Genomic DNA, 22,656 nt, shown 5'->3' with positions numbered 1-22,656 from the left:
GTAAAATTTCTGCCATTACATAACACAAATTTCTTTGTATTCGGTGTTCAATGACAATTTTCTTACTATCCTTTAAGGCCACTATCAAAGACATTCCAGTTTTTGCCCACTACATAGTCCCAAAGAGAATACTCCATGTTTTAGTTTTACATTATGACAGTACCATAATTCCAGGCACCAACTTAGGCATTGGATGGGGCAACTTAGGTATCAAATCAGGCAAACAAAACTACTAAGAATGACATGGAATAAGAAATTTTTTATAAGAATTAGACCTTACTCATTTGCGAGAGTTGGTAAAGACATATGGGAAGACTGTCCCTTGAATTCAGTGGTGGGAATAAGCTTCCTGTAGGTCAGTAGAACCAAACTCAAAGTGACTCAGGGGAGAGTGAAGGCAAGCTGAACCTGGTGTGGGGGACGAATTGGAACTTACGATACCTGTAATCTGTGTCTCTCACCACCTCTGACCTTGACAGTGTCAGTGACCTGCAACAGAAATAAGGGTACTTTGCTGCAGATTTGCATACATACACCTGATTTGTGGTCCAAAGAAGCAAAAGGACCAGATCCAATGGAAGTTGGAAAAGCTGGGTGAGCTGAGACCAAGCACTGTCCCACGCTAATACAGTCAGCTGATTAGAGATCCACCAAGGGACCTGGCACCCAGCATCTCTGCACTGCAGTGGCGACTTCATCACTATCACCTTCCAATAAAAATTCTCAAACAAAAGGTAGTTGTGCTCTGTTTATATAGTTGTAGGCAGGAGAAGGGCACACATTGATTAAAATCTGATGTCTGTAGTCATAATTCACACAATGGACTTTTTATTATGAGACCAAACTCTAAGAGGATATGGAATCTCTTGATGTAATGGTTTCCTCAGAATTCATGGGGTAATAAGGAATTTGTATGTTACGGATTTCCAATTTTTGCTTCAGCTGCAAGAAACTCACAATTAAATTGTGACATTCAATTTTTGCAAATATCTTTAGTCAACATTTCCTGGCTTAATAACTGCTTCCCTTTCATTATGACTTTTTACATTTTCTGTTCATTATTTTAATTATTTAACATTTAATTTTGTAGGTCAGGCACCAACTTAGGCATTAGATAGGGCAATTTAGGTATCTCAAATAACTTCTGGAAGTAGGTTGAATAGAGATACAACGTGTTTTTTTGTGGTAGTTTTATAGCTGTTGCCAAGGTTTTCTCTCTTTTTCTACATCTGGTTGACTCATTTCTGTTTCCCTTTGTCTTTCTTTTTTTTTTTTTTTTTGGCTTGTATTTTTGTTTTTGCTTTGCTTTTGTCTTTTATCTTTTGTGCAAAGCTGAGCTCTTAGAATTACGAAAGAGATGTTGGATGAAATTCAAGGCTATTATATGATTTTTCAAGAGAGCAATGTCTAAGGGCTCCTTTTCATGCAACAGAGTACTACAGACAATGTAAAGGAAGATGGCAGAAAATCCTCAAAAGAAGCATGACTCCTCCCCTGAACACTCTAAGCTAGAGTTTTGCACGCCAGTCTTTAGCTTCTCCTTATCTTATACATGGGTAAGTTAATCTCCTTATGCACAACCAGGAAAAAAAGAATATGATGAATTTGAGATTCTCATTGAGAATTAATCGTCTGATACTTCCCATAAATTCAGTGCCATTTCCTGAGTTCTTAGTAGCACAGTACAAGACAAGATAAATTACCAGTGACTTTAGGTAAATTATAGAGATTTACCAATCTTAGACACAAAGCTGAAACTTGTGACATTTGCAAAATGTTCACCAGGCAACATGAAACAACTCCCAATTAAGGTAGAAATCAGCAACCATGAACTCACACAGAAGGCCTTGCTTCATATGTTTTTAAAAACAACTTCCTTGTCTAGAATATTTTTGTACAGGACCAAGAAACTGAAAGCTGAGGATACATGCTCTCACACACACACACATGCAAACACACACAGTTGCAAGCACACACCCCTCTCTTACATCATTTTGCAGGCAGTGCTGCTCACAGGCGTGCAGCTTTATCTAGGTAAGAAGCAAATGGCAAAAGGGCTCAAAGATAAGTGTACTCTTTTTCTTTTTTCCTCTCTCTCTCTCTCTCTCTTTCTTTCTTTCTTTGATGGAGTCTCGCTCTGTCACCCAAGCTGGAAGGCAGTGGCGTGATCCCGGCTCACTGCAACCTCTACCTCCTGGTTCAAGCGATTCTCCTCCCTCAGCCTCCCGAGTAGCTGGGATTACAGGCACCCACCATCAGGACTGGCTAATTTTTGTATTTTAGTAGAGGCAGGGTTTTGCTATGTTGGCAAGGCTGGTCTTGAACTCTTGGCCTCAAGCAATCTACCTGCCTCGGGCTTCCAAACTGCTGGGATTACAGGTGTGAGCCACCGTGCCCAGCCCCTCCCTCCCTTCATTCCTTCCTGCCTCCCTCCCTTCTTCTTTTCCTTCCTTCCTTCCTTCCTCTCTCTCTTTCTTTCTCTTTCTTTCGTTCTTTCTTTCTTTCCTCCTTCTTTCTTCTCTTCCTTCCTTTACTTCTCTCTTTCTCTCTTCCTTTCTCTTTCTTTTTAAAAAGTATTTCTTGATTGCTCTTGGTTACTGCTCCATCAAACCCTACATTCCTTGAGAAATCAGTCACTTTTTTATCTCCCAGAATTATTTAAATAGTCCACAATGAATACTAGGTAAATGTTCATTATATAAATTAGTGGTGTTAAATAGTCTTAAGTGAGCAGAGCCTTGGGTAGGTTTCTGTGTACATTATGTGTGTGTAAAAAAGAGAGAGATAGAGAGATAAAGAAGAGAAGGTAGAGAATGTAACAGGCACAGTGGCTCATAACTGTAATCCTAGAACTTCAGGAGGCTGAGGCGGGGGAATTGCTTGAGGCCAGGAGTTTGAGACCAGCCTGGGCAATGAAGTGAGACCTCATCTCTACAAAAAGTAAAAAAAAATAGCTGGGCATGGTGCCATGAACCTGTGGTCCCAGTTACATGGGAGGTTGAGGCAGGAGGATTGCTTGATCCCAGGAGTTCGAGGCTGCAGTGAGCCGTAACCATGGCACTGCACTCTAGCCTAAGTGACAGAGCAAGACCCTATTTCAAAAAAAAAAAGAAAAGAAAAGACAGGAAAGAGAGAGAAAGAATATAGTATGGTGGTCAGCTTCTAGTGACACCACCCGCTAGAATTACTGGAAACTCTTGGCTACCAGAGTTACCTATGCGTGCTATTAGAAAGAGACTGTTTTTCTATGAAAAGCAGCTCCATGTAGATATTAATTGGAAAACAGAAATGATGAAAAAGATTCGGACTCTAACACCCACTAAAAGAGCACAAAATTACATTCTGTCAATCTTATTATTCAAAAAAGGATTGTTGGAAAATCTGCTTTTTCTGTGGGCTCTTTTTCTATAGCTGAGAATAATGACCTCTTGAGTTTCGTAACATAGGTAGTTAGACCGTGGAGGCATGAAATCAAGAAAAATAAAGGTCTGCGTCTTCTGGTTTGATTGTGAAAGGTCTAATATAGGGGCCACCTAAATCAGAAAACTATTAATTATTGTTATCTGTGGTAGTTATGTTCTATAAAGTCACCAGGAACACTGAATTTGTGAATACTGAATCACTGCTTTTAGAGGAAATGTAGGGTGAGGGTCCCACCAGCCTCTACTCACAACATTTTCATGAACAAATCAATACATACCTTATTTTACATGTGTCTCTGCTTAAAGACACATTATTTAACATATATTGTTGAATGATTAACATTGAACTCATGGCCAGCAGCACTACACACATTCTTGAACAAAGTTGCCTATCAACATATTTTCTCTGTAAGAGAAATGCCAGCTTTCTTGCACTTAGAAGGACGGAACAGCACTACCCTGTGGGGGTGAGGGTAACAGAAAAATTACCAGCAAAAAGAACAAAAATACAGAAAAGGTGGCTCTAAACAGACTGGAAAAAGGACACTTGTTAATAGAGAGTATAGAACATGAGAGCAGAAGATCACTTTGTTAGATCTCAATTTTTCCCCACTTGTGCATGTCTGCAAATGACCGAACGGCACTACAGGTATTGATTGAAGAGTTACAGATACATTCTAGCTAGTAGGGAAATTCACAAATATGAAATCTTAATAATGAGGATTAACTTTATATACATTAGTGGGCAAGTTGAGATTCCTGAAATTAAATGCAACTGACTGCTCTACATTTCTAACCCTAAGTATTATGCATTAACATGTGTTCAAGTGGAAGCAAAAATAAATGATTCCTACAACATGCTTCCTAGTAAATGTGTTTTTCCATTTAATGTGTGATGGAAGAAAGGCTTAACTACTTTACATCACAATGAAAATTCTGAAGAAAATACCTATATCATTTAAGACCTAAAGGCATAAATGAAGAATATAAAAATGTGACTTGACAAGTGAAAACAGAAATGAAGTCTCTTGAGAAAAGTTGTCCAATGCTATTTTTGTGATATTTGACATGTCCCTGGGTTGGTGCAAGCCATTAGACACTATTTCTAAAAGAGAAATAATTAACATCTAACTGGGCAGAGCTATAGGGATCTTTTCTTTTTTTTTTTTGATATAGGCAAAAAATCCAAAGAAATGGAACTGTCCCTAGATTAACAGATTGAAGAGTCCTAGAAAGTTTCAATGTAGAACTTTATTTGAAAGAGTTAATTATGGCTAGCCCAAGCAGTTTGTAACTCAACATTGCTGAAAATCCTCACGCCTGTAATCCCAGCACTTTGGGAGCCCTAGGCGGGTGGATCACCTGAGGTCAGCAGTTTGAGACCAGCCTGGCCAAGATGGTGAGGCCCTGTCGCTACTAAAAATACAAAAATTAGCCAGGCCCCGTGGCGGACGCCTGTAATCCCAGCTACCCGGGAGGCTGAGGCAGGAGAACTGCTTGAACCCGGGAGGCTGTCATTGCAGTGAGCCAAGATCATGCCACGGCACCCTAGCCTGGGTGACAGAGCAAGGCTCTATCTGAAAAAAAAAAACCTCCTAAATAATGCAGGAGAGAACAATGAACATAAGGCAACATAGAAACACTTCATGATCTAGATATTTTTATGCACATTTAACACTAGAAGAATTTTATTTTCTTAATGATTGTTCAAAGTATTGTATAAATAAATAATTATTGCCAAAATTTAAAATAGGACTCATAAAGTTGAAGTGATGCTCCATGCATGGCAGCTATTATTATTTTGAAACCAGCTGCTAACTAAGTAGTACTTCATGGGGAAACAAAGGAGCTTTTGATACTACATTGTCTAGACAAGCTTCTGAGCAGGAATGGGCAGTGCAGTGCACTTCTTCATCATAGCAGAAACTGTAGCCTGCAAATTATCTATTTCCTCCCTTTCATTTCTAAAAAGGCCTAACATCATATTCTCCAAGCCTTGCTTGCAGTGAGATGTGTCCAGGTGACTGTTTTCTGGCCATTTAAGTATAAGAGGAAACCACTGAGTAGGATTTCCGGAAAAGCTCTTTAAAAGGTACTCATCGAACCCCTCCTCCCCACACCTGAAGGCCCAGCTATTGGGGAGACTGAGGTGGGAGGATCACTTGAACCCGGGAACTCAAGGCTGCAGGGAGCTATGATCGTGCCATCGTACTCCAGCCTGGGCAACAGAGCGGGACCCTATCTCAAATAAATAAATAAATAGGATGAATGCAGCTGACATACTGTTTTCCATCCCTTTTTTCCCTGCATGATGGCTCTTGAGGTCCTTTTGAGAGTGAAGATAAAGTTCATACTCTAAGGAGGGAAAGTACAAAACTAAAGCAATACTCACTTCGTGACAAAATTGTGAAGCCTCCATACCAGCACTTGACTACCAATCTCCCATGAGAAAAAATAAACAAACCCTATGTTGCTTAAGTCATTGAGTTTGGGGTTTTTGACACTAGCAGACAAATACAATTCCTAACCAACAGACCTAGGGATGATGCCCTTACCTGGTGTTCAGGAGCATTTATTAGGTCCTTGTGTGGATTACACTCAAGATTTTCAGCTTTCCCTAGAAAAGAAGAGTGCCATGTTGTAACAAAGAAAGTGAGACATACACGTGGTGGCTCACGCCTGTAATCCTAGCACTTTGGGAGGCCGAGGCAGATGGATCATGAGGTCAAGAGTTTGAGACCAGCCTGAGCAACATGGTGAAACGCCTTCTCCACCAAAAATTAAAAATCAGCCGGGCTTGGTGGTGTGCACCTGTAATCCCAGCTACTCAAGAGGCTGAGGCAGGAGAATCACTTGAACCCTACAGATGAAGGTTGTAGTGAGCTGAAATCGTGGCATTGCACTCCATCCTGGGTGACAGAGCAAGACTCTGTCTGAAAAAAAAAGAAAGAAAGAAAGAAAAGAAAGTGAGACAACATCTGTCATTCATTTAAGGCAGATACACTGACTTAAACTTATTCTCCTCCTCTCTGTATGTTGATGAGAATAGTGTAGAGTACATGACATTGGGCTGACACTGCTTGGATTGGTAGGTTTTCATGGCCGTTGTTGAGTGGTGATGAATGATGGCATTGAGTCTATAGAAGTATGAATTTTAAAATATAATTTTCTCCTCTTTTGTATGCTGGGTTTAAAAATAGAAGAATTCATGTCAAAACTATGGTCCATGCATTTCTTTTAAAGAGGTGAATTTCCAGGTTTTAGGTTTATATTTTATTTGAATAACCATGTCTAAAATGTCCTGTGTAAACAGGCATTTAAGCAATCCAGCGCATGGCCTCCAGATAAAATTTAGTTCACTCATAATGAATTATGTCTGTCTTTGGAGCAGATCACCAGTTCTTCCAGGTGTTACTTTCCATTTCCTTATCATTTTACCCAGCTTCAGAAAGACTGGCCTGAGTTAAAACTTTTTGCCTTCATTTTGGTTGACAGCAGACCCCTCCCCTTTACTGAAAAGAATGTTGCAGATTTCCTGTTTAACAGATGATGGTGAAGAGGGGGCAGAGCGTGAGGCGTCAGTGATCCTACCTATGAAAAGAAGCACATGCTTTGCTAAAAAAGGATAAAGATGAAAGGTCTCTAAGTGGCTGTGTATTCATCCATTGTTTAGTGCAGGAGACGCTGACTCACTGTGCTGACGGCCAGGGGAAATCCTGTATTTCCCTCTCTGGGACTTTTGGATTCAGCTTGCTTAAGAGAGGCAACCACTTTATTGTTCTGCTGGAGCCTTGGTGCCACTATTCCAGACATACTCGTGTCAAGTTTCAGGTGGCTTCTATAATTCATGTCATTGGAAGTTAGGGAGGTGACTTTTTCCTCTTCTGTTGTTTGGACCTACAAGCGTGGTACGTGTACGCATCTTCCCACTCAACTGAACTATGGGGCCAGGTCTTCATGGGAGCATCCTCCTATGGCCACTTGTCATTTTCAAGGAAAGTGAATCCCAGCCTTTTCATCATATTAGAATAACTCCATGTAATTGCTAAGTGCGTATGTCATCAAATTAAGAAAATACTGTATAAGTCATCCACGATTTACAATATCATGCACTCAACAGTGTTCTCATCCATTTACAGAGAGGAAAAAAACATTTAAAATATGGTATCTGTCTTAAATAAATGACAACAATAAGACAACCAACTTGAGAACTATATGGCCTAGAACTTGCATAATTTCTCATTCATATAAATGAAACTGAAGACCATGAAGGACTTAGACTGTAAGCCACACAGACTATAGTTAAGAAAGTATTGTCTGGGCTTGGTGGCTCACGCCTGTAATCCCAGCACTTTGGGAGGCTGAGGCGGGTGGATCACGAGGTCAAGAGATAGAGACCATCCTGTCTAACACAGTGAAACCCCATCTCTACTAAAAATTCAAAAAATTAGCCGGCGTGGTAGCGGGCGCCTGTAGTCCCAGCTACTCGGGAGGCTGAGGCAGGAGAAAGGCGTGAACCCGGGAGGTGGAGGTTGCAGTGAGCCGAGAGCCCGCCACTGTACTCCAGCCTGGGCGACAGAACGAGACAAAAATTAGCTGGGCGTGGTGGCACATGCCTGTAGTCCCAGCTACTCTGGAGGCTGAGGCAGGAGAATCACTTGAACCCGGGAGGCAGAGGTTGCAGTGAACCAAGATCACGCCACTGCACTCCAGCCTGGCAGCAGAGTGAGACTCTGTCTCAAAAAAAAAAAAAAAAAAAAGGAAAAGTATTCACCAAGAAGGGGATGAGTGACTTGGGGGGGTTAATGTTCATGTAGCCTTTGAATTAGAAAGGGGAAAAAGTCAATTCTAGCAAGAAACAGCATGTGTAAAACCTTGGAATCGAGCTAAATACATGTGGCCGAGAACAGTAAATTAAAAATCTTGTCTTAAAAAAAGAGAATTTGTTGCATTTTAAGAGCTGTAAAAGGATTTGTAAAATAGTAAGAGATTTTAAGAGAACTGGTAGCATTTTAAGAATTAAGTGAGGCAACATGATGGAAGGTGTTTGAGCTTGATCACTGGGAAACAGAAAATCTTCAGATACACTCAGGGATTCAGTGAAAACAATGTCTGAGAAGAAAAACTTTGGCAAGTGTCCATGACTATTGATATAAAGCTTACAAAATGAATAATAAAATTAAAATTTAACGTAGGGATGTTTAAAATTACTTGAAAGGAAAAACTGTTTACTTACATTAAAGATTTAATTAATGGACAATTATGATGCTTTATCCAAATTACAGAATAAGAAAACTGGTAAGACAAAAGAAATAATTTCATTCAATCTTCTAACACTTCTAATGGAGAATTTCCTCTAGGCTGTTGACTACAGTATGTGATCTATTATCTTAACTAATGAACACTGGCGTAGACAGCCTGATGCAGGTCACATGACTTTAAAACATTACATCATTGGCCAGACACTGTGGCTCATGCCTGTAATCCCAGCACTTTGGAAGGCAGAGGCGGGTGGATCACCTGAGGTCGGGGGTTCAAGACCAGCCTGACCAACATGGAGAAACTTCATCTCTACTAAAAATACAAAATTAGCCGGGCGTGGTGGTGCATGCCTATAATCCCAGCTACTCGGGAGGCTGAGGCAGGAGAATTCACTTGAACCTGGGAGACAGAAGTTGTGGTGAGCCGGGATCGCACCATTGCACTCCAGCCTGGGTACTATGAGCGAAACTCTGTCTCAAAAACAAACAAACAAAAAAAGGCCGCGCATGGTGGCACGTGCCTGTAATCCCAGCTACTCAGGAGGCTGAGGCAGGAGAATCGCTTGAATGTGGGAGGCAGAGGTTGCAGTGAGCTGAGATCACGCCACTGCACTCCAACCTGAGTGACAGAGTGAGATTCTGTCTCAAAAAAAAAAAAAAAAATCCATCATTCAGAATGAAGCTAGGTTTTTACTAATTGCTATGAAATAGTGAGGGTTTAAACAGTTGGAGTAAACAAACTCTGCTGTGATGTTCAAGGTTATAGTGAGTTGGCAAACCTATGCAGATAGAGATGGCATTAAAAGGGCTATTGTAATAAACTGAGATTGTTGCTCACGTCCATTGCATATAATTTACTTTCCAATTCAGCTCCTCTGAACAACAATTTGAACTTGGAAATTATTTTTGTTGAAAGTCCAGTTTTTTCATAGATTTAAAATCAGTTTATTCAAGTTATTTTTCTTGCCCTCTATTTTTCCTACCCTCTTTATTTTTCTTTGTCATATTATTGCCTATTTCTTCAGGCTCAACGAGCTCTCCTTTAGCTCATGTAAAATTGGATAGATTTAATCTTTCTTATTTGGCACCTTGGTTATTTCCCATGATGGTTCTCCCGGGTGAGATCTGACTCTCATTTGTCATTTTGGGAGGAATCTAATATTAAAGAATCTTCCAGTATTCATCTGTTGGGTTTTGTGGATGTTACTCAGGGATGTCTGTCAGAATTCTGGCATGCAAAGTGACAGCCAGTAGGTTCAACTTTGATAATTTTTATTTTCTTGCTATATGAAATAGCTTTATCCAAGGGTTTTAACTGTAAAAGACAGCCATCTGAATAATAAGCAGGTCAAATCTTTGGATATAGCATCTCTCAGTTTCTAGAAGGGAAATTTCATTCTTCATTTAGGGAATGTTTGGGCTATGTGTGAGCTTTTAGTTTCCAAGTTTTCAATTTGCATGTTCTCTTTATCATTTGCATATAATTTATATATTGCAGGGTCTTGTTCTCACATCAGAGTTTTAAGATGAAAAGATTTCGTAATCATTAAGTGTCTCTCTCTAACGTGATTTGAATTGCCAATGCTATAACAGGGTAGGCCTCAGTTCCGGAAAGAGGACCTGGGAAACACAGACAAGAATTGCCTCTTCATTGCTGAGAAAAAAATACAGCTTGCTTTATTTCAAACTTTTAATATACCTTATATTCCCTTGAATTCGAGAACTAATTTTTCTGTTGTATTTCACAATGTGTTCTGATATGTTTACCAACCAGGAAGCTCCACCAAACTTCAGGGTCCACAGTTATTAAGGTTTCATTACACAGGCACAATTCGTTGTATCACTGGCCACGTCTTTGGACTCAATCTCCAGTCCCCTCTCTTCCACCGAGGTTGGGAGATTGTGCTGACATATAAGTGTGGTCCCAGAGATCCATTGTGAATAACAAAGGCACTCTTATCATTTAGAAAATTCCGAGAATTTAGAGTCTCCCTTCCAGGAACCAGGGACAAAGACCAGTTAAATTATTTATTATACAACCGAGTTTAATAAATGTAGCTAGTTGTATTAATGTTATTATACCGTTGAGTATCATAACAACTTTTTGAGGCGGAGAGAGATAACTTTGTGAGGCAGAGAGAGTTTTTCCTATAAATGTTCACATTGTTTTTTAGTGATGAGAAAAAAGGGCAGATGGGAACATATGTTCCATGGAAGATAAAATTTCTGACACTCGGAAAAATTAAATACTTTAAGAAAGTAAAGAAGAACATCAAGTGCTTCACACATTTTCAACTTTCAGGCTTGTAAGCAAAAGAGTAACAGGGTTAACTATAACATATTTCTCTAAGTTAAGTCAAATAAGAATACATACTTAAATTCTGTTCAAATTATGTACAACAGCTATCAAAAAAATGACTTATGTGAAAAAGCAAATTAACTTTCATTCTTAGAAGAACAGATACATGGAAGGTAAGCTGGAAACCTCCAAAAGACAAGATACAGATGTCTGGCATATGCTGTTTACAACCATTATCATTGCCTGATGGCGACTAAGGAAAATGAACTTCTGTCAAATGCTTTGAATTTTGCTGCATCAGTGTAGGTTTGATTTACCTCATATTCCTCCCAGAGAAGCAATAACAGATTTAAAAAGATTACATTAGCATTTTTATACCTTTATAGCAGTGGGGTAGGTGATGGCTTTGCATCTTTTTAAACAAAAATAAACATATTTAAAGTGTTCTGCTACAGTTATGAAATGTAGGAGCCTCGTGGTTTACTTACCCATTCCAGCTGGTTCCTGACTCAGCAAAAGAGCAACGTAAGAAAACTGACTGGCTTCACCAATAGCAGAGTTTGAAGAGGAAGATTAATTAACAGGTCGTTGAGAAGGGAAATTAAGAAAGCCTCTCTTGCCGGGCACAATGGCTCACGCCTGTAATCCCAACACTTTAGGAGGCCTGGGGCGGGCAGATCACTTGAGGTCGGGAGTTCAAGACCAGCCTGGCCAACTTGATGAAACCCCTTCTCTACTAAAAATGCAAAATTAGTCGGGTGTGGCACACACCTGTAATCCCAGCTACGAGGGAGGTTCAGACGGGAGAACTGCTTGAACCCAGGAGGTAGGGGTTGCAGTGAGTCCAGATCATGCCACTGCACTCCAGCCTGGGGACAGAGTGAAGGCTCTGCCTCAAAAAAAGAAAGGAAGGAAGGAAGAAGAAATGAAGGAAGGAAGGAAGAAAGAAAGAAAGGAAGGCAGGCAGGCAGGCAAGCTTCTCTTCTGATTTCCTTCCTTCAGACAGTTCAACAATTTGGTAACATTTTACATATGAGACAACTATGGCCAAAAATGAAGTAATTTGATCAAGGCTCAATGGTAGATCCTGTGTAAATAAGAATACTACAAAAACGAAACCCCAAAGTCAATGAGTTTACAACGTTTCCAAGCAATCCACCTACTTTATATGAAGGTATAAATGATAGAGGCTGTTAAGAAATTATTTACAAGAAAACTGTGGCTTCACCCAAAAAGAAGTAGTTATTTTAGCATTCAGAGTTATCTATTTTGTATCACATTTAAGTAGACACTTTGCTTGTCAGATTCCTTGTGTCAGATTGGCATGATTTAATGGGATGATTATCTTAAAGTTTTAAGAGAAATTGGTCCCTCTGTGGTGTTGGAAACTCTGTTAATATAACGTGTCAGGATCATAAACCATCAGCGGGGACTGTTTGGTTACTAGGCAACTACAGGAGACATTGTTTTCTTCTGTTGTTTCTCGCAGAAAAGACTGCAGAGAAGGGTTGAACCTAAGGACAGAGACAGATGCAAACCAATGCACAGGCACCAGAACTCTTCCATTTCTGGGTAAAGGAAAAGGTAAAATAAATTCCAACCATGAGCAACATAATTGGTTGCCTTTATGGTATGAATATGGAGTCCTCAAAGGGACCTTCATTTGGTAAGATCCGGTTTCTGTAGAGTTCTCTCCCAGCATTGGTTATTTCACCATGAACAGTTTGTGAGTCCTATTTGTGACCCAGGTCCTTGTCTATAAAGCCCAAGATTTCATATTAGGAACATATAAGATGGGCAAGTGATTGATATTTGTAATGTATAAAGAACTGTTAAACAAAAAGATGAATATCTAACAGAAAAAGGGGTGAATGGTATTGAAGCAGCCATGTTGTCTGGGATATATGCCCTGGGGTTCATTGTTGCCTGCCAGGAAAATTTAGGACATGGACACACACGAAGAGTTTAGGAGTGGAGGTTTAATAGGCAGAAGAGAAGACAAGGAGATAGAGAAAGGGGTCTCCAAGTGGAAAGGACCAGATAGTAGCAGATGCACTGGATTTTATATTCGAGCATGAGGAGGTGGTGTCTGATTTACATAGGGCTGACAGATTGGTTCGATCAGGTATGATATTTAAATAGCATGCGAGGAAGTCTGGTCACCCCACCCTAATCTTATTATGCAAATGGGCTTTCCAGTTGATCCCAGCCATCTTGTCTGCTCCTTACAGTACAAGTGACTGACAAAGGGAAGGGAAGATGGAGCTGCCATCTGCAACATGTCTAGTCCTTAGTTCCTGCTGGCATTCACCTTGCAAGCTCTCAGCTTGCTTGTCTATGTCTGCAGGTTGACTTTACAGGCTGCTCTTTGTTAGACAATGATTTGGGGCTGCTTTTCATTAAAAAGGAAAGGCTTATGTAGGACTCCCATACCCTTACTATCTGCCTACATGATTTCTTAATCCTGTATTAATATGTAACAGCAACTTAAAAAAGGAGAAAGCAAATAGCCAATAAAAATTTTGGAAAAGTGTTCAACATCACTAGCAATCAAATAAATGTGATTGGTAAAATATTTAGCAATTTTTATTTACCCAATTGACAAGTATATAAAAATGATGCAATCTTCATTTAATGTCCCAGGAGGCTGGTCCATGACTGCATGAAAAGCTTCCCTTGCCTTCTCTCTTTCATTTGGACTCTCACTGGGGTGAGGAGTAGGCATCAAGAGATCAGGATACCCCATGAGTTTCTCCCTGCCAGCAAGACTGTGTCTCTGCAAAAGGCATGAGCCATTTCAAGCTGCAGCATGCTCTTCAGTTCTGGGCTGCAGAAACCACTCTATTCTTTAGCTCCTTCTTTCCTTATAGTAACCATTGGACAGCAGTATGATAATAAACTTGAGTAGTTTTTCTAAGTTTTATATTTTTGAAACAGAAATTTTACTTTGAAGAATTTATATTACATAAGAGATACGCAAAGATGCTGTTGAAAATGGGTGTTCATTGCAGTGAAAACTGGAAACAATGTAACCTTCTAACTACATGAAAATTCTTAAATTATAAGACAGCTTTATGATGAAATACTTATTATACAGTGATCAACATCATCTTCTCCAAGTACAATTAGCCTATGGAAATATCTTCATGATATATTAAGAACAAAAGGAAGATTTCAAAAATGAAGTATGATTCCTAGTAGGTATAAAAGATGTTATACATTAAAAAATTACTGGAAGCATAAGCTAAAATTTTAATACCAGGTATCTCTAGGTATGGAAATACATTTAATTTCTTTGTTTCTTCTTTATTCTTTTTCTATTTCTTATGTGAAACGCAAATAACCTTTAGAGTCAGAGAAAACGACAAATGTTATTTTCCCAAAAGAAATTAGAGGCAGGGTGGATAGAAAGATCTTTAATCTAAGAAGGAAATTAATAGCCTTTCATCATCAACATTTTGAGATTCTTTTTTTGGAAAGAAAGTATGTTCACACATGGTCACACTTTAGTCAGTTAATGGGGATTTATTTTGCATATCATCTTAGTCCTATGTGGCATGCCTCTAAACTAAATAGACATGAGGAAATAAACATTTTGAATGGAATAAAATGGAGTCCAAAATTTTAGGAGGCCTTGGATGCTTACTAAAGAAGAGCATGGACTCTCACTACTAGCCTGAAGCTGACTGTATAGCAGTAGCAGAAAAGACACCTTTTCCATTATTCTTTCTAAACTTTGAGTGCAGAGTTTTCACAGACATTGTCCAGGGCAGCATTTCTCCAGATTTTAAAACAATACTCACACAAATAAGCCCATTTTATGTAGCAACACAGTACACAAGTACAGGTGAAAGCAGGCACACATGCACACATACAAACACACACACATACACACACAAGTACAGGTGAACACAGGCACACACACGCACACCCCACTCAAGGACAGGTGAACGCAGGCACACACACACATACCCCCCACACAAGGACAGTTGAACACAGGCACACACACACATCCCACAAAAGGGCAGGTGAACACAGGCACACACACATTCCCCCACACAAGGACAGGTGAACGCAGGCACACACAAACATACCCCCCACACAAGGACAAGTGAACACAGGTACACACATACTCCCCACACAAGGACAGGTGAACACAGGCACACACACACATTCCCCCACACAAGTGACAAAAAAGTTTCAAACACACACACACACACAAACTTACCACCCTTACCACATATTGATACTTCTATATACCACTTCATTTTTATAAAAACAGGATTATAATAGTCCAGAACTTTGCATTGTGAAGGAAGCTCAAAAAATCATAACCACGAAAGAATAGAAATAAGCACTAGAGATGGAGGAAGATCAGGTCACCAAAGTTGGGGAAACTGATTGAGGTGAGTGAAAAAAAGAGCTTGAACTTTTATTCATATTAATTTATTATTTCAATGTCAAATTATGTGTCCTTTAAAATAATGTATATATTAGAACTTCACATGCATATAATTTATAAACATATAACTAAACGTAGTCCAGAAAACTATGCTTAATTTTTTTTTTCTTCAGAAGCTCTGTGATCAAAAAGTTTGGAGAACATGGATTTGGATTATGGGTGCAGGAAGAGTTGAGAGTAAAAGACATTTCTGGGAATATGTCATTAACAAAGTTCCCCAGAAAATAATATAATCTGATATGGGCCTTAAAAGATGGGTACTCTCTGGCCAGACATATGTTAAAAGATGTCATGTAGCAGTTTTGTATTCAGAGGATCAGGTTGCAGGAGCAGAGGGGTCTTTGGAGGATCCCAAGAGAGGTGGGAATCAGATATTAAATTAAAACAAACAACATAGGAAAATAAGTGAGATGGATCAGCCAGTCTCCCTTCCTTTTGAAGACACTAGGGCTAGGGATGTTTTCTGAAGCTCCTCTGTTACTGATGCCTTAGAAGCTGTGATGGATGGCTTCCATGGACTCCTCCAGATTTATTCCCCACTCATACACACCTGCTTAATGGCCCAGGAGGCTGGTCTATGGCTGCATGCAAGGCTTTCCTTGCCCTCTCTCTTTCATTTGGACTCTCACTGGGGTAAGGTGTAGGCATCAAGAGATCAAAGCACCCCATGAGTCTTTCCCTGCCAGCAAGACTGTGTCTCTGCAAAAGGCTATGAGTCATTTCAGGCTCTGCCGTGCTCCTCAGGTCTGGGCTGCGGAAGCCACTCTATTTTTTTTTTTTTTTTTTTTTTGAGACAGAGTCTCGCTCTGTTGCCCAATCTGGAGTGCAGTCACGGGATCTCGACTCACTGCAAGCTCCACCTCCCAGGTTCATGCCATTCTTCTGCCTCAGCCTCCTGAGTAGCTGGGACTACAGGCACCCGCCACCACGCCCGGCTAATTTTTTTTTGTATTTTTAGTAGAGACGGGGTTTCACTGTGTTAGCCAGGATGGTCTCGATCTCCTGACCTCATGATCTGCCCACCTCGGCCTCCCAAAGTATTGGGATTACAGGTGTAAGCCACCTCGCCCGGCCAGAAGTCACTGTATTCTTTGCCCCTTTCATAGCAGGATGGTATGAGTTCTCCTCCACTGCTAGCCCAGGGATAATACATGATTTTTCTATTGATTTCCCTAAATTCTGTTCAGACCTCTAAAACAAACAAACAAAAGATTTCTATTAAAAATTATCCTCAAAATGTGAATGTGCTGTCTATTTCTTGCTGGAACCCTGACTGATATAGATGCAAAATAGGTGGGATTGGATGTCTAGAAGGTGGAATGTGGCACAACTGTGGTCTGAGCACTTGGAGAAAAAGCCAGCACACAAAGAGAGGTAGATGTTAGGTGGGAATGCCAATAAGAGGTTTATCAGGCCGTTTCCAGATATACTCTTACGCAGAAGGGGCCTGAGGAAGCAAGTGCATCCTGAGGTTTCACATCCCAGCCCAAGAAGAGAACAATGAAAGGGAAGTACACTCAGGGGATTTCTTAGGTTCTGCAAATGGTCAATACCTTAATCTGGCAGTCAAGGTACAGATATTCATTTTATTGTTTACTCTTGTGATTATACACAAAGATTTTATACACTCTTCTGTACTTAAGATGTATTTCAAAATAAAATGAATGGGGAAGGGGAAGAGTGAATGATGGTAGGCATGGTGAACAATGTCACACGGGATTCTGTCAATACAGTGTTCAATATGTTTTACATACTATTTCATCTCTTATTTAATTTCATATTAGGATTGTGAGGCAGAACTCATCATCTTTTGTTTCAGATATTTGCAGGGATGTAGGAAAGTGGTACACGCTAGCTGTCAATATTTTATGGGACAATTTAATCAGAACAAAAGTTGTGAAAGACTGCCCAGATTATTGAGCCTCATTTTGCAAAAAAATCCTTGCTTGCCATCTCAAATCAATTTGTGAACCAAGAGTGGTTTTAATGAGTAATTATTATCTTCTAAAAAGAGTCTTTAATCACTTACAGGAAATGTTAAAGTGCAGTTGATGCAACATCAAAACTCTTGCCAGCTTGGGAAACAACCTTAAAATCTAGCTTTAAAATATTTACCATATTTTTGTCATTCTGGCTTTCAAAAGCAAAGAAAAAATTCAGTTTATCTCAGTTATCACAACAACGTGGGATGCTTATAAAAACCAAAGCAGGATGAAGTTTGGCGTTATATCTGGTTTCTAAACAGAAACTTCCCTAGTACATATGTGCACAGAGTCCCCTTGAGATTGACCTAGCAATGGAGATTAGTTTCAGGGATAAAGACAGAAAAGTGTTTGTGATACTCATTCCCTACTGAGAAAATAAGTAAGTAAAGACATTATTATTAAACAGCTTTTGAATTAGATTTTTTTTTCCTCCAACAACTCACATTATTGTGGTTAGTTTCATTTTAAAGTCAATGTAAATTCAGATGCGAGGAAGGAAATGCTTTATTCATATGAAATTTCTGTCGTGATTTATACACGAAAGCTTCAGGCAAAAAGTAAGATGAAATCAGTTTACTCCCTATTTAGATTTATTTTCTACAGCTTTTAAGTAAAATTCCTTCTTACTGGTTAATGAGTTTAAAGCCACCCCAAGCCCTGAAAAAATCATGAGAGAGGTGTTCTCTACTTGGACTAAGTCCCATCCTATTATCAAAGATGCTTAGGCAAAAGGTTCTAGAGTCTCAGCAGCAAAGATATAAGAAACTAGCCAAGATGAGTCTACAAAAACACACAGAGTATATAGTCTGACTTGATTTCTGCGGTGGGCTACTAAGTTAAAAAGTAGAAGCAATTGGACAGGGTTGGATATTTGACAGCCTTGAAAACTACAATGAAAACTTAGCAGTTTTCACTTACCAATAGTAAATCATTATATGTTCTTGAGAAATAGAATAATTCAATACAGGTAGTATTTCAAGAGAATTAGTCTGACTGCAGTGTACCAGTTGAATCTTATGCAGAGAGGACAAACTTTTGGAGTAACCCACAACTGCAGCATTGTTCTGAAAATGTTCAATACCTTAATCTGGAAGTCAATTCACTGGTGTTCATTTTGTTGTTTACTCTTGTAATTAGACACATGAATTTTATACTCTCTTTTGTACACATGCTGTATTTCAAAATTACAGACCTGTGACCTGAAAGGAGAGATGGACAGGGAGGTCGCTTGAATGGTAATTTCAAAGAAAGAGGAAGATTTTGAGGGAAATACAGACATATAAAAGAAGGAGCTGGAAAAATAAAATATAATCATAAAGGTTCTGTCCTTCAAGATTGAGAAGATGGTAGTCAGAGCAAGACCACTGGGAATGAATTTGTAATCTGCATATGGGTTCGGGTGAGCAGACCAGTTTGATTTAGGCATGTTAAGTTTCTGATGACATGCAACATTCAGCTAGATGTATTTGATGGGTAGTATGAGTGGAATGGTACAATCTATGTAAAAATATTTATATATTGATAGTGGCTAATTCTCCAAGGGAATTAGAAAGAAAAAGAAGAGCAGAGGGGATTATGAAGACCTGCAGTGAAAGAGAAAAATCTGTCATGAAGGCAAAGTGAAGGAAAAGGAAGAGAAATAGGAGGAGAAACAGGATGATGCAATGTTATGGAAACAAGTAGAAGAGCTTCAAGAAGTTGATGGATACCAGGGTCAAACATTTCACTGATGTCAAAGATGGATGTGGAATTTGAGAATAAGCCCCCTCGGATGGAGCAGCTGAATTTAATGGGGTGGTCAGGGTGAAAGTCAGAGCATAGCAGCTGAAAGTAGATTGAAGACAGGCAGCTAAATGAAGATGTTGAATGCAGGTCACAGTGAGAAATGAGCAGAGGCAAGGAGAAACTGGGGGGGTGAAAATGTGATTACAGTTATAGAGCTAGCAGTGTCAACTAAAAAGTGGGTTTTTTGTTCTCATTTATTTATTTGGCGGGAGGGGGCTTGAGATTGTTGTGGCATGGGAAGACTTTTGGACCTGAGGTCAGGAGGCTAAGTATTTCCAAATAGAGTATTATCATGTCTTAAGGTGTTGTGATGAGCCTGGATAAAGAGTCCAGTGCCAAGGGTTGGTCTGGGGTTTTATACTTGTGGCTTGAAATGTGAGTTTCAAAGACCAGCTTTCATTAATAAAAAGGAGAAAGAAAAAATGCTAAAATGCTTTTATGTACTCAATCTATAAAAGACAACCTCACAGCCCCCTCCTTAGTGGTCAGAAACCAGTATCTTCAGAACCCACTTTCTTCCTGCTCCAACTGTGAGGATAGACTAGAACCAGATGTGTCTTGACCTTCTCAAAACCTACACACAGGCAGGAGGCCATAACATACTGTTCAAATACAGCCCACGTGTGGCTAATACAGGACCTCATTTTCCATGATGTACCCAACAGGCGGGGGCATAGCCAGCTGCAAAGGCCCGAGGCTAGAATCTGGCAAAGAACGCATTCCACTGGGAGGAAAGGCTGTGCTGTGCCCAGATTAGTCCCAGAGTGGCCACTCCTCTACACGGAGATGCTTCACTTTAGGCTTAAGCCACGTAGGAGAAATCCGACATATAATTTTGACCCTTTTCAGTATCCTTATAACGAATGGAAGAAATGAAGATGGGTTTTTGAAAGGTCAACTTTCAGAAACTGGGAAAGTTTTAGTTTTGTTTTTGTTTTTCCAAAACTCAAGCAATAGTTTGAGTTTTGGAAACTCTTGCTTACTTCCCATGCGGTTCAGTTCCACCATCCACATTATCTCTCGTTGGGAATTTTATCTTTTTAATTCAGCTTTGACATTTTACTTAATTTTTTTTCCATTGCTCCTTTTAGGCCACCCTGAACAAATTTTTCTTTTATTTTTCAAGCTCTCTCTCTCTCTCTCTCTCTCACACACACACACACACACACACGCACACACACACACGACTCTTTTTATCTCTGTCTCTCTCTTTGTTCTTACAGGACTTAGGTAATGTTTTATTTTCACCTTCAAGTTTCAGTTCAACAAATGTGTACTGAATATCAACTGTGCACTAAGCAGTCATTTGTTCTCGTTTTATTTTGAAAATAGCTATATTGCTTTTGGGAAAAAAATCATAAAGGGTTTCTGTTGACATATATAAAGAAGAAAAATTCAAGAAAATATTTCCAATCCCACCATCCAAATGCCATTCAATATTAACCATAGGTTAGTTATTCATTATCCCTTCTTGCATATTTATAAAAATGGATATATATATATATGTTTATAATTTTTCCAAATAGAATCATGTACCTGTTTTATGAACAGCTTCTTTTACTCAATATGCCATGAATATTTTCCTGGTCAAAAATGTATCATTACATCCTCATTTTTAATACAATCATCCATCACATAATGATGTTTTGGTCAATGACAGATTACATTTATGAAGGTGGTCCCATAAGATTACGGTAGAGCTGTAAACATTTCTGTCACATACTTACCACGTAGCTGTTATAAGGTTGTAGAGCAACGCATTACTCATGTGTTTGTGGTGATGCTTGTACTGCCAGTTGTATAAAACTCCAGCACATATAATCATGTACAGTGCGTAATGTTTGGTAATGATAATAAATGACTATGTTACTGGCTTATGTATTTACTGTTCCATACATTTTATTGTTGTGTTAGAGCACACTCCTTCTATGTGCAAAAAAGTTTACTGTAAAACAGCCTGAGGCAAGTCCTTCAAAAAGGATTTCAGAAAAAGGCATTGCTATTGCAGATGACAGCTTCATGCGTGTTATTGCCCCTAAAGACCTTCCCGTGGGACAAGGTGTGGAGGTGGAAGACAGTGATATTGATGATCCTGACCTTGTGTAGGCCTAGGCTAATGTGTGTGTTTGTATCTTAGTTTTTAACAAAAATGTTTAACAAGTAAAAAATCAAAATAAAAAATTAAAATAGAAAGCTTATAAAATAAGGATATAAAGAAAGAAAACATTTTTGTACAGCTCTGCAATGTGTTTATGTTTTAAGCTCAGTGTTATTACAAAATTTAAATGAAATTTCAAAGTTCATGAAGTAAAAATGTAAGGTAAGGTTAATTTATTATTATTATTACTTAAATTTTTTTTTTTGCCCATGACACAGCCCCAGGAGGCCCTGAGAATATGTGCCGATAGTTAACTTATCATTGAGGAAATAAAATTTTAAAAATAATTTAGTGTAGCCGAAGCACAGGTGTTTGTAACATCTATGGTAGGGTGCTGGAATGTCCCAGACCTTCACATTCACTCACTCACTCGCTCACTCACTCACCCAGAGCAACATCCAGTCCTGCAAGTTCCATTCATAGTAAGTGTCCTATACATAGACAATTTGTGTATTTTAGATAAACAAATACTTACCATTGTATTACAATTACCTATAGTATTAAGTAAAGAAACATGCTGTACAGGTTTGTAGCTTGGGAACAATAGGCTATACCTTATAACCAAGGTGTGTAGTAGGCCATACTATGCAGGTTTGCATAAGTACACTCATGTTTGCACAAGGATAAAATCACCCAATAATACATTTCTCAGAACATAGCCCTATTGTTGGGCAACATGTGACTGTAGTTGCATCACATCACATGATAAACATACATGGTAATTTTCTTAACCAATCTCCCAGTGATGGTCATCTAAGTTATTGTGATTTTTTTCTATTCAAACTTCTATAAGTAACCTTATGCACATATAGTTTTTCATTTGTTCCCCTAAGTGCTTACTGTTTGTTGGTAGGTCAAGAGGTCTTTTCCCCAGTTGCTTCATCTGCCTACTCCAGGTTGACTGCGGGCTTGAGAGTGATCTTTAAATACATGAAGAGCTTTCAAAGAAGCCACATTTTTTTTTGTGCTCCTCCCAGAAAATGAGATCAAAGGATGGAACACTCACATGTTGGCAGATTTGGGCTCAACACACAGAAGTAAATAAGTAATATAGATGAAAAAGTGCGCTGAGAGTTGCATAGTATAATAATTGTTAAACAAATACCATTATTATTGTGTAATTATGGAAGAAATTGCTTCATCACTTGGTGAATTTCTAGGTCTTTACTCTGCTTGTCTGAAGCTGGGGGAATAACTTTTAGCAATTACAAAGTATTTTTGTCCTAGGTGGAACTTTCAACAGATTGACCTCTTATTTATTAGGCTCCTAAAAGTTTCTATCCA

At 39.1% G+C, this 22,656-nt stretch overlaps 1 long non-coding RNA gene across 3 annotated transcripts in view; it reads right to left on the bottom strand.

Annotated features, from left to right (window-relative positions):
* Positions 1-22,448, bottom strand: part of LOC134761849 (uncharacterized) — a 68,353-nt gene extending 45,905 nt beyond the window's left edge. For 2 of the 3 annotated variants that reach the window (XR_010141004.1, XR_010141005.1), the window contains exons 1-2: positions 22,213-22,448; positions 281-489 (exon numbers count right to left, since the gene is read on the bottom strand). This is a non-coding gene — a long non-coding RNA (uncharacterized LOC134761849). Of the gene's footprint in view, positions 1-280; positions 490-18,510; positions 18,629-22,212 lie in introns of all 3 variants that reach the window. The other variant, XR_010141006.1, reaches the window with a different exon arrangement.
* Positions 22,449-22,656: the final 208 nt, after the last annotated feature.

The sequence above is a fragment of the Pongo abelii genome, chromosome 7, assembly GCF_028885655.2.
Source record: "Pongo abelii isolate AG06213 chromosome 7, NHGRI_mPonAbe1-v2.0_pri, whole genome shotgun sequence".
NCBI classification, from domain to species: domain Eukaryota; kingdom Metazoa; phylum Chordata; class Mammalia; order Primates; family Hominidae; genus Pongo; species Pongo abelii.
This window is presented reverse-complemented; position numbering and strand designations above follow the sequence as displayed.